Raw genomic sequence first — 12,996 nt, forward strand, 5'->3', positions numbered from 1 at the left:
GGTTTGTAGGTTCAAGCCCTGAGACCAGCTCCGTGCAGATAGCTCATCTTGGGAGCCTGCTTCTGATTCTGTGTCTCCCTGTCTTTCTGCCCTCCCCTGCTGGCTGTCTCTGTCTCTCTCAAAAATAAACATTAAAAAAAAATTTTTAATAAAAAGTAAAGTTTATATGGGTTACATGTTTAGCATACTGCAAAGATTGATATAAAGTCATTTATTTAATCAAGGAAGAATAAACCTATGCCAACTGAAGGATATCATTCATTTTATTGGTTTGATCCCTAATTATTTCAAAGAGAAAATTGTGGGATATGGAGGGAGTTTGAGTAAGAGGGGCTGTAGACTGGAGAGCAGAATACACAGAGAAAGGAAGGTTGAGACCAGACTAATTCCTTAAAAAGTGTACTTTAAATGCATACTCATCCCCATATAATAGTCTTCTGTTGAGAATTTTTAAACGGTTCTTTAAAAATTGTATCTTTTACTTTTAAAAATGTTTCTTATTATAGGAAACTACAATTTAATAAGAACTCAAACTGCCAAAAAGAAACTATATACATTATGGGACAGAAATATAAGGCACAGACTCATTAGGAAAGGAACCAAAGGAAATCTTGTACTGGTCCTTTAAAGGCTACACCTACTACACTACTATTGACTGTAGAAGCCTGGAAGTTGGTATTTCATCTGAAGAGGAGCAACAGGACCAGTACTGATGCATGTATTAATATTAATATTTGTAGTTTCGGTAATGTTTAGAATTTTAGTTGTTCTTTATTTTTAAGTTTAATAAAATTACATTTTTAATATTTATTATTATTATAAATGGAAACACTTATAAATGTTCTATGATATGAATTGTGTATATTTACCATTTAATTAAACCAGGAAATTTAGTAATGCAGCTTATAGTAAATCAAAAATAACCATTTAAAAATTGGAAAAAAATACATAAAAATATTGCGGCAAGTCTTATAAAACACTGTTTAGTTTATAGTATATACCCTTAAAAATAGTAAACACTCACTATTCTACATCTCACAGGTATGGCCATTCCTTTCAAAGAATTTATGTTTTATTTTATCAGCACTGAGATTCAATTTACATAATGGAAAGCAATGGAGAACAAACAGCCCAAACACTATTTTCAGAAAACAAAATATTCTGATAAATTTAATATATATATATTATCAATTTCTAGCCTTGAATTTGAAGACTATGTGAAGAGTGAAAAGTAAATTAACGTATCTAAATAATTACGTTGTGAAATCTAAATAAAGCACTATAAACCAAAAAATAATTGCTTTATAGTCAAAGGCACAGTTCAATTCAGTAAACCAGCTGGACTCACTGCATTATATTACAGGAGACAGAGGTTAAAAAGTGACCTTGGGATCCTGCTTTCCACATGTCTGAAGGGTCCATTTCTTAATAAAAGTGTCTCTACTCTTAATAAATATTTAGCTTACTAACTACCCAGTCAATATATTTGCCCATATAAGACTCTACTTGATTTTTGAAATTTTAGAACTGTAGATATTATAAAGAAAAAATTTAAAAATATACAACTTGCACAAAGGATTAAGATATACTTCCCTTCTGATGCAATGCACAAGATTAAGAAACTTACTATCACACATTCTACATTATGAGGCATATTTTCTGAGATTTTAAATGAGAACTTCAATGAGCTTTAAGCATATACTTTCCTTTATTTCATATCATGAAAAAATTTAACTAATTTGTAATATTACACACACAAACACACACGTATATTCCACAAATAACTATGTACAGATATATGTCCATATCAATTCCCTTACTCTTTTAATTAAAAATTTATATTCCTTTGGGTCATAAAAATCTGGGTTTGGGCATTTTAAAGTTCAAACACCTAGTAAGCTATGCTTTCTTTGCTTTGGCACTAGCTCCCCCTCCAGACCGACCTACTAATATAACTGTACTTAAAAAAATAAACACCACCAGTTTTTCCAAACCACTAGCAAATTTCAAAATTCACCATTTCTAAGGAAATTCCAGTACCTTGAAATAAAACACTGCATAATGTAATCATATTTTTAAAATTCCATATATCTCAAAAAAAAAAAACTGACCTGCAGGAAAATAACTTCAAGTGACTCTTGAAATTTAAGACCATCCAAAACAATCTATATAATGCTATATTTTATGGAAATTATTTTGAATCACTATCCTAATAAACCACAATATACTCCTATGTTAACTCACTACTTGATCAAAAATACACTTTTGCATGTTTCTGCAATCTATGCAAGTTTCATTCCAGCTGTTCAACTCTTCAAGTACAATTCTCAATTTATAAAAGCAGCAAAAGGAAATTTCATGTCTCCAAACCACCTTCTACGTTCCTTATAGCCTATTCATTTCTAACTCCCTACATTTCTACTTATGCAACTGTAAAATCACAAATTCAAATGTTTGAATGCCCATCTTACCCTTACTACCCTAATCCTGTATTTACAAATCAAGCAATTAAGACTTTCTATACACATTTTATGGTATATCTGCTAAGGCTAGCAATGTAAAAGACCTTATCATTTAATATACGTTTAGGGGTTTTTTTAGGTTATTTCAAAGAAGGGAAAATACAACTTATTCTATCATTTCAGTATAGCACTGTTACGTTTAATTTCTCTCCTAAAATGTTTTCTATATAATGCACTTTTAAAATAATTATGCATAAAAACATGAAGTTTAAATTTAGTCAAGAAAATAAATATACACTTAACCTCAGGAGTAACAAGAAAAAAAAAACTGTAATGAATCCTTGCCTACAGTTTCTAAAGACAGCCAAGTCAAAGTTCAGTCAGTTACCCGTGATGAGCCTAATTCTAAACTGACAGAAAACTTTTGTTGAAATTTGTTCTACGTTACCTTGAGGTTTGGGGTTATTACTGGAGATTCTCACTTTCCTAGGTTCACCTTCTTGAGTTGGCTTAAGTCAACTGTTAATTAATTCAACATGGATAGAAGAAAACACCTCTTCGTGTCTTTCTCCAAGGCCTCAATCAAAAGTCTAATAATATATGGCAAAACGCTAAAAGCTCACCAGAGATAAACCCTAATCAAGTCATTGCCACTTAACTTAAGAAATACACTGCGTCTCTGACGTTCTGTGTGGCTCAAGATTGCAATCCCCACAGTAAAAGAACAGGTGCTGCACCCGACAACCCACTCACTCTTGCAGGACAAATCTCCTTTAATAAATAAAGACTCATTTAACCTTTCCAAATAAGTTTTGATACTCAAAAGCCGCCAGCTCATCATTTCCCCATCAATTGGGGGATGCAGTGGCACTCACGCCTCTAACTGCCCTGGCATTGGCCCCTCGCCGGGAGCGGATCTGAGTACGGGTCCCCTCCCGGATTTCTGGCCCGAGGACCCCCCGCCACGAAACCCCGCAACATACAAGCATCCTGCTCCCCACAGTCCGTGACTATAGGGACCGAGTCGCTGGCGAAAGGGCAGGTAGATAGAGAGAAGAGGGACACCTCCCACCCCCGCCCCCATCATCCCTTCTCCCCTCCAAGGCTTCGGCCACTGCCCGAAGCAAGGATGCGCGACGCCGAGGACAGCGGCGGCGGCAGGCGCCCCTCACCCTCAGCCCGCGCCCCCGGGCCGAGCCAGAGCGTCCCGGGGGCTTACTCCCCACTTTTCCGGGAACCGCTGGGTAAGCAGCAGCAGTTGCAGCAACAGGCCCAGGGAACGCCTGGAGGAAAAGAGCGGCGACAGCCCCCAGTCGCATCCCCGAGCCTCCTCGAATCCCGCGCTAGCCCAGCCCCAGACCCCGCGGCGCGCGGGGCCCGGCTCCCAACGTCCCCTTACCCGAGGCGGGAGCAGAGGCGGTCTCCGCCGTCCCCAGTTGCCACCGCCGCCGCCGCCGCCACAGCCCTCAGCTGCAGCTGCCCCGTTGGGGAGTGGGAGGGGTGGCTGGGTGGAGGATGCTACTCCCGACTGAAGGGAGACGAAGAAACGGAAACAGGAACCGCCGCCGCCGCTGCTTAACGGAGCCTTCGGCGCCACTGACTGAGCGAGAGCGCGAGGCGGCGCGAGCGGGGCAGTCGCTGACAGCGCGAGACCGAGCGCGAGCCGGGTCCCGGGCGCGCGACCCCGAGCAGCGCCGGCCCCATTCCGCGGAGAGAAGAAGGGGACGGGTTGGCTGGGGGCTGGGAGGGGGCGGTGTGGGGCGGGGGCCGGGAGCCGAGGGAACCTGGCTACTCGGGTCCGCCGGAGATAACGCGCGCACGCGCCGGAGCGCCTCTGACAACGAGCGCAGGCGGGGAACCCTTGGCTAGCGCAGGCGTGCGCGCGCGGGTGGGGGCGCGCGCCCCTCGGCGTTACAGGCTTCTGGGAGAGGGCGCGCATGCGCCGGCCGCTGCCACCTACGGCGACCCTGGCATGTGCCACGGCTTCTTCCCGCCCCCTCTCGCTGAGCCGTGGATAGCGTAGCTGCAGCATCCGCTGCCAGGCGGAGCCGCGGGCCACAGAGGGACCGGGAGACTTCCAGCAGGGCAGCAGCTGCGCTAGGGCGCCGGCTCCAACACAAGCGTAGGCCGCCCTCTACCGCCTGCAGGCCGGAGGCTGCTGGGGCCGAGTGGAGCCGAACTCCCCACTCCCGGGAGCGCCATCTCCCGGGAATGCCGTATTCTCGACAGCCGGGAACGGACTGGCCCGCACCAGTACAGCCCGCGGCCCTAAGGAGCACTAGTACTGAAGCAGACTCCTTGCTACTTTTTAGAGGTGATCGTTGCTGCTCCGCCCCTGCAGCGCGGTCTGGCCATTCGGCTACAGCTAGCGGCGTGACCACAGAATGGCATCGCACCCACATGCAACTAGCGGAGCCCTGTTTTATCTTCTGAGAACTGTTTCCACATTTGCCCCGACAGAAAGACCTCCCACAACGGCCTGAGTTTGATGCCTAGCCTCTCCCCCGACCCGCTGCTGCGACAGCCCCTTTGAGGCGGAAGTTTATTCAGAACGGGAAAGAGAACTTTGGGAAGGAGGGGTTCCCTAGGATGCTTCCTACCCGCACGCACTTGGGAAATTCCTGGCGCCCGCGATGCACAGCTGTGGGCCGAAGAGCTAGGTCAGCCCGGCCCAGACGAAGTGCTGAGCCGTAGGACTTAAGCGCGCAGCCCCGGCACACAAAGTAGTCGCGGGCCGAGGGAGGGGGTGCCACGGTGTCCAATCAAAGACGCGAGCCATGTGAGTGGAGTGCGAGCCGACCAATCAGACGGCCGGAGAATGAGCTTCCCGTTCCCAACTCTTCCCTGTAGCCTCCGGACCCAGATCCCAAGCCTGGAGCGCAGTACTGTGAAAAGCGAGATGGTGCCCTGAGGACAGAAAAATAGTTTCTCTAGACATGGGTGTTTCTAAGTGCCTTGCTTAGGTACTTATCCCAGAACAAATACGGCGGTGTTTTAGATGCTGAGTATAAAAAAGATCACAGAAAAGAGATTTACAAGGCACTAGTCTGCCAAGACTGCAATCTGCCTTATAACATTCATGAATTTACAATATTTATTGAGACCTTTTTATAAGCCAGGAACTGTGTTACAGAAAAACAAATAAGGTAACTGCGGGTTTTCAAAGAAGGAAAAAAAGTTCCTTGCCCTCAAGAAGCTCAGCTTCTCCTTGGATTTGCTCGACCTTGTGACTCTGGTATTTATCGTCAGTCCTTTAATGAAAAAGCTCTCAGCAAAGTAGTTTACAGTCGTTTTTATGACTGTTATATCCCTGTAAGAAGAGAAAACTAAAGAAAAGTAGGGTGACCTATGTAAAGTCACACACACAAAAATATACCGGCATAATCAGAATTATGTTCTAGTTCAGAGAGCTTGTATATCCATAGTCAACACTCTTTTATTGAATGCATGGTTGCTGTCCTCCACTAAACAGGTTTCTCTACCAAGGTGACAAACAGAACGGAATTCTCCTCTAAGGGCCACAAGCTTTGGTAGTTGGAAATGAACAGAAATTTTAGGTTTATGCCAGAGTAAGATGAGGTAAAGGCTGAAGTCTTATAAGTCATACTCTAGATACTTTTTAGAAGTCAGAAGTGAGATAGGTATTTACTTCTTAGTTTAAACAGCGTTTTAAAAAATATTTTAGCAAGCATGCTTAATTTTAAACCTTTCTTTTATAATGCTTTAACACCTCCAAGTTCAAAGCTTTATTTTACATTTGCCTCAAGACATCCAGTTTTCTATCTGGCCTTCATCTTTCCTTTCCAAAACTGTAGAAATTAAAATATGTGTCTTCTCAGGGCACCTGGCTGGCCCAGTCAGTGGCACATGTAACCCTTGATCTCAAGATTGTGAGTTTGAGCTCCACCTTAGGTGCAGGTATTACTTAAAAATAAAATCTTTTGGGGTGCTTGGATGGCTCAGTTGGTTAAGCATCCAACTCTGGAGTTTGGCTCAGGTCATAATCTCACTGTTTGTGAGTTCAAACCCTACATTGGAGTTCATACAACTAGCACAGAGCGTGCTTTGGATTCTCTCTCTCTGCCCTTCTCTCTCTCTCAAAAATAAATAAACTTACAAAATAAAATAAAATATTTTAAAAATTTAAAAATACTTATCTTCTCTACCTTTTTTGTTGAAAAAAAAATTTTCTTAGGAATATTTGTCCAAGATTTAGTGCCTTTTGGTAGGATGGCATATTACATACTAAAAGGCCAAATAACTTGGGTGTCTCTAGAATACATTCAGAAAATATTTATCTAGCAGCTCTGGTTGTGCTCTATTGAGGCAATGTGCTTCTCACCCTGTGACAGAACACTGCTAACAAAGCCCTTTCCAGGACAAGCCCAAGATTGAACTGCCACCTCAGAACTGGAAGTATCAGTTATACAACTGACTTCCGGAACAAATCTTTACAACCTGAGTTTGAGGCCAATAATGAATTAAAAAAAAAAAAAATTCACAACAGGTCCAGCTTTTAAAAAACACATTTCTTTAATTCTCTCCAGAGAGGAGTATTACTAAAACTCTTCCTTTCTCTTAGTAGGTTAGGTTTCCGAGAGAGCGAATATCTCCAAAAGGTTCTAAGTATTACTGGCCACCAGAAGACATCTTTGTCAAAGGATGTTTTCTCCACAAGTTCCAGCTTCCCCACCCCCACCACCCACTGCTGCTTCTGGGGCCCTCTCACTCTCTCTTCTCACCTCCAGTGCCCTGCCTCTGCTTATCATCACTCCTAGTTTCTGATATTTGCTTAAACAAATAGAAGTGCTCCACCACTTCCTCCAACCTTCGTTCACAAACTAAGTTTTAGACCCATCTTTGCTTATCTGAAAACTTCAGGTAACTTCTGCTCAGCAAGAGATTGTGCAGAACATTCTTTATGTCATATTATACCAAGAACCAGTAGAACCTTGTCAGTACATTATATTCTTTTATGCAAACTGCGTCAAATTCTTGGTCATCAACCAGAGCTGTGGGGTCTTGTGAGTGAGGCAAGGAGTCCTCAACCATTAGACAATAAACAAGATGAAAATGAAAGTTAAAGTGACTACAGGAGTGGCCGTTTTATAGAGAGATTAGCTAGATCAAAGCTAATGAACTTGAATATTATCACATTTCCAAAATTGTGAACATTCATGCAGGAACTAGTTTGAAGTTTACTACTACCATGTTATTAATGACTATAATAAAAATAATAGCCTAAGTGTAATATTGCTGAGTGTCAAGTGCCATGATAAACTCTTGCCTCTATCATTTTATTCTCAAATCAACCCTTGAGACACATTCTGTTATTATAATGGAATCTATGAGGTCACAGAAAGGCGTTAAAGAGGCTCTCAGCAGACGCTACTTATCAAATAGTTTAGAAAGGCTTCCATCTCTACCAATGTGGACCAACTGAATGTCAGTGGTGGAAATATTCTTAATAATCTTTAATTGTCTTTATTGACTAAGTATTGCTCTAGATACATCTGCTTAGAGGATTCCATTTTGCAGGAAATCATTCAAAAGGCAGCACTGTTTATTACAGATAAACAAGGGGACCTTGACACAATCATTTTACCCATTTGGCCCTTAGTTTTCTTATCTGTAAAATAAAGGAGGTGGTCTAGAGAAAAGTTGGTTGTTCGCTTGTTTTGAAACTATAAATCTAGCCAGCTTGACACACCATTGCCAGCAACCACAATGAAATATGGAAAAACAGTCTATACTTTGAAAATCAGTAAATGTTTTTAAGTCACTTTGAACCAACTCCCTAAAGAGAAATTCAATCTATACCCACTCATTAAAGAGCAGATCCAATCTTTGCAATCAAAAGAGTAAGTGAAGTGATCAATTTAAAGACTTATAAAACTATCCCTTTCTATGACTTTTCTCTGTGGCTGAAATCTCTTCTTCATTGAGATAAAGCATCATATAGTTTACATTGTTCACATCTACTCCTATTCCTTCCTCATTAATAGAGTTCTTTTTTTGTTGTTTTTGTTTGTTTTTTTAATTTTTTTAACATTTATTTTTTGAGAGAGAGAGACACACACACAGAAGGTAAGTGGGGGACAGTCAGAGAGAGAAGGAGACAGAATCAGAAGCAGGCTCCAGGCTCTGAGCCAACAGTTACCACAGAGCCTGGCACGGGGCTCAAACCCACGAACTGCGAGATCATAACCTGAGCTGAAGTCAGCTGCTTAACTGACTGAGCCACACAGGTGCCCCAGTTTTTGTTTCTTTTTTAGGTAACCATCCAATCTCTAGCTATACAAGGGCAATTGAATTAGCCTAGGTCAATCAAGAAATTAATTCCCTAGTATGGTAGAGACTTGCTTACCATCTTTTTCCATGCATATAAAGACATTACATTTTCACACACACGTGCCTACCACTCAAACCCACCCTTGCAGTTATCTGAACCATGTGACTAGTTATAGTCACTAGTCTATAGCAGGTTGTAGGTAGAAGTGATGTGTGTCACCTCCAGCTATAAAATTTAATTGCAAGTATACGTTCTTACAATGTTTACTTTTCCCCAGTCTCAAAACAAATATTATTGGAGATGATACAGCCTTTTCAGCCTGCGTGCCTACAAGAGGACAATATGGAACACGCTGTCTTCCATCCTCATCAGGTAAGGATGGATACATGAATAAAAAGTATACCTTTATTGTTCAAACCACTGAGATTTGGAGTTGTTTTTTACTGGAGCATGACCTGCAATCTAGGTTATACTAGGTCTTAGACAATTCTAATTCTAATAATTCAGGTATAACCTAATATGCCTGAAAACCATTACAGTCTTGGGGTATACTGGCCCAATCAGACTGAAGGGAAGGATTTTTAGTGCATGCTTAGGGGAGAGGATTCTCCCTTACCAGGTACAATGAGTCAGCGCATTATAGAGATTGCCACTGGCAGCAATCTAACAACCACAAGAGGAATTAACCTTAAAATGAAGTCAACACACTGAAGATGGCAAACATAGAGAAAAACCCTTGAATATACGTTTGAGCTATTGGTTGTATCACTCCTGAAGGATACTCTTCTCTGGACTTCTAATTTTGCAAAATAATAATTCTGTTTGTTTCTCTATAAGACCATAAGCAGAAATTACATCTTGTATATCTTTAATTTCATCACAGTTCCTAACACAGATATGACTCAAGAAGCACTCAAAAATATTAGATGAATTTTAAAAATTTTAATAACATAGCTTATACTCTTGCCTTTAGAAATAAAATATTTCCTGCACTAACAAGGGGGGAAATTCATGTACTACAACCCAGTCTTTTTACAGATGAAGAGATTAAGACCCAGATACAAGATTCATCAAGTTCACATACCTTTGTTATGGCAGAACTAGGGAAGAAAAAATAACTAATAATTGTTTCATCAAAAATCAAAAACTATAGTTTCCAACTGAAGACAGAGAAGTAATGAGACAGTATAATACCCTGGTAGTTAAAAACGCTGGAGTTAAGACAAATGTAGCTTACTTAGTAGCAATATGTTCTTGGACAAGTTACTTAACCTCCCTGAGCTCAGGTTTTCCATCTGTAAAAGAGGATAATAATCTCTAGCTCATAGACTTGTGAGGAATAAATGACTCAACCTGTAAAAAGCACTCAGCATAATGCCTGACACATAATAAACATTCCATATATTGCAGACATATCAAATGGTGTTTATTCATAGCTAAATCAATTTTTTTTTTTTTTGCAGTAGCATAGATTCTGTTCTCCTTTTTAATTCAGACCACTGACCTGTGTTTTTCCAGCAGGTATAATTATAGTGTAGCCTATATAATTGTATAGCCAGCACCTGCCTTTCGTATGGGAACTGCTCCTCCCACTTCCATACATCTACCATATGATGGCAGCAAGAAAAGCCTTGTTAATACTGACTGGTCCTTGGCCACAGCTGATTGGTCAAGAGGTGGACGCCTGCCCCAGAATGGGCCAATAAATCTAGTCCTCCAAGATTTTTAGACTTTGTAAGAGAGCTCATCTCAAGTCAGCTACATATGTAATCTGGGAGATGTCATCGGACATGTTTTTGGTTTTGGAGGGGGTTTTTGTTTGCTTGTATGTTTTTGTTTTTGGCCAAGTGAAGAAACACATTCTGAATTGAGAAAAACAGTCAATGGACAGAGGGAAGAGGAGAAGATGAAGAAAGTGCCTTTGTTATACCGGAGTTCTCAGCTCCAGGTTTTCTTGACCACTGGCAGAATCTCTGACTTTCCTTCTGCTTTGAGTTGCCTCTTCCAAACTTTCCCCCAATATTCTTCTAATATATTCCCTACTTTGCATAAACTAATTTCAGGTGGGTTTATTTTAGATGTGATCAATGCAGTGGCATGCTATATTATATTATCATCAAGTAAAAAAATAAGAAAAGGGAAAATCCTTAAATTTATTATCTTTATTAACAACTTGAGTGATCCTTCTAAGAATATGATTAAGTTTATAAAAAGGAATCAATAAATTTTTATCAACTATATGTAAAGTACCTGTAGAAGAGACCTCAAATTACATCCCTATATCTGTTTTCTCATTCTTCCATAAGAGTCAACCCCCAATTTTCAGATGGTCATATTGCCACTCAGCTAAAAACTAATATTGTCTAGTCTCCATTGTATACGTGTGGCCACATGGCTAAATTCTGGCTGTTGAGATCTAAGTAGAAATTTTGTATGGGACTTCTATTCTAAAAAATAAAATTGGGGCACCTGAATGACTCAGTCAGTTAAGTGCCCAACTCTTGATTTTGGCTCAGGTCATGATCTCACTGTTTGTGAGTTCTAGGCCCACACTGACAGTACAGAGCGTGCTTGGGATTCTGTCTCCCTCTTTCTCTGTCCCTCCCCTGCTTGCTCTCTATCTCTCTCAAAATAAATAAAAATAAACATTTTAAAAACTTATAAAAAAGAAAGGAATATATGCTTCTTATGTGTTCTCCACCTCCTGGGCCATAATGTGATGACTGGAGCCCTTTTAGCCATCTTGGCCGATGAGGAGGATAGACAAACCTTGGGGACAGCATAATAGTGAGGAAGGAACTTTCTCCCTGATAACTTTGCAGTCCTGGGCTGCTCACCTCCAAAATTCTTTTATGTGAATAAATAAATAAGTAAATAAATAAATAATTAATAAATAAATAAGCTTCTCTCTTATTGAAGCCACAGTTCTCTAGGTTTTTCTATTACATGCCACAGAAACCAATCCTGACACAATGCCGTATTAGTTTGATAAATTATGTTAAGTTAGATCTTTAATTTTCTACAAAAGGAGAAATTAATCCAAAAATATTTGAAAGAAATGTAACAAGGACAAGTATATACTACACTATTTAAAAATTTTTAAACCAAAAATAAAGATACAGATGGGAGGGAGGTCAGGAAGGGATACAGACTGGGGAAGGATGAGGTACGTGCAAGAGAAAAAAAATTCAAGGAGAAAAATTCCAGCCAAGAAAAAAAAATTACCACTGTCAATACATTATAAATACTTACTCCAATAAGAATGAGTCTTGCTAAAGTAACCAAAGTTCCAAGGTTCTGCGTTACAGGGGCATAAACTCTGTCTTACGAGTTTCCCAGAAGGAAAATTAGATTCTGAGGGGGAAAATTAACTCTAACCAAACTGACAAAAGTCTGAAACACCAGAAGGCCCCTTGAGGGCAGAGACCCTGCCCCTCTGTCTTGATCACCACTGTGTATCATATTTGCTGAATGAGTTAATTAATTTTCATTGCGATATAACTGCCAGGGGTATCAAGTACTCATAACCTCTGGTTAGTCAGGATCTTTAGTTTCTATGGGAACAAGGCAATACAGAGTCATGGTTCAGAAAGTAGATTCTAACTCTATTTGAATCCAAGTACTGCCACTTACTAGTGATGAGACCTTGGGAAACTTTTTAAAACTATGTGTCATTTTTTCATTCATGTAAAATGGGAATGATAATATTATATACCTCATCAGGTTGTCATGATTGTAAAATGAGTTATTACATGTAAGGCCCTTAAGAACAGCACCTGGCACAGAGCACACAACAAATGTTAGCCATTTATAGCTTTGCAAAAACCCTAAGCTAAAGCAAGCCTTTGTGGACACTATTATTATTATCTGATCTACACCCAAAGTCAAAGTGACATGAAAACAGAATCTCAGAAAGAAAAAGAAATAGATGATTGACAAGATTTCCTGAAGCAAAGGTTGAATGTCACTTCAGTTTGCCAGTACACGCTACAACACAAGTGTTGGTATTTAAAACAAAGAGGAAAGGTTCTAAAAACAGTCCCTATAAATGGCACTGGCACAGTTTACAAGTAAGTCTCCTTGTAAACTCATGTAGATAGGGTCAAGTGGAGCTAACATATTTATTTCAAGGCTGATTGTTTAGTTTAAAATACACTCCCTGTGTTTGGGGCACTTCTGTCAAACGGCTGAGAGTCTATCCAACTTACTTAAGCTCTTTAAGGTGCAAGGAACCAAGGAACA

The 12,996-nt window shown here is 40.5% G+C and overlaps 1 protein-coding gene across 7 annotated transcripts in view; it reads right to left on the reverse strand.

Moving 5' to 3' along the window:
• Positions 1 to 5,163, reverse strand: part of FUT8 (fucosyltransferase 8) — a 291,085-nt gene extending 285,922 nt beyond the window's left edge. For 5 of the 7 annotated variants that reach the window (XM_029950671.1, XM_029950665.1, XM_029950668.1 and 2 more), the window contains exon 1: positions 3,862 to 4,212. The gene's annotated coding sequence lies outside the window, so the exon portion shown is untranslated. Of the gene's footprint in view, positions 1 to 3,861; positions 4,213 to 5,062 lie in introns of those variants that run through there. The other 2 variants (XM_029950670.1, XM_029950669.1) reach the window with 2 other exon arrangements.
• Positions 5,164 to 12,996: the final 7,833 nt, after the last annotated feature.

Source organism: Suricata suricatta, chromosome 9, assembly GCF_006229205.1.
Source record: "Suricata suricatta isolate VVHF042 chromosome 9, meerkat_22Aug2017_6uvM2_HiC, whole genome shotgun sequence".
Taxonomy (NCBI): domain Eukaryota; kingdom Metazoa; phylum Chordata; class Mammalia; order Carnivora; family Herpestidae; genus Suricata; species Suricata suricatta.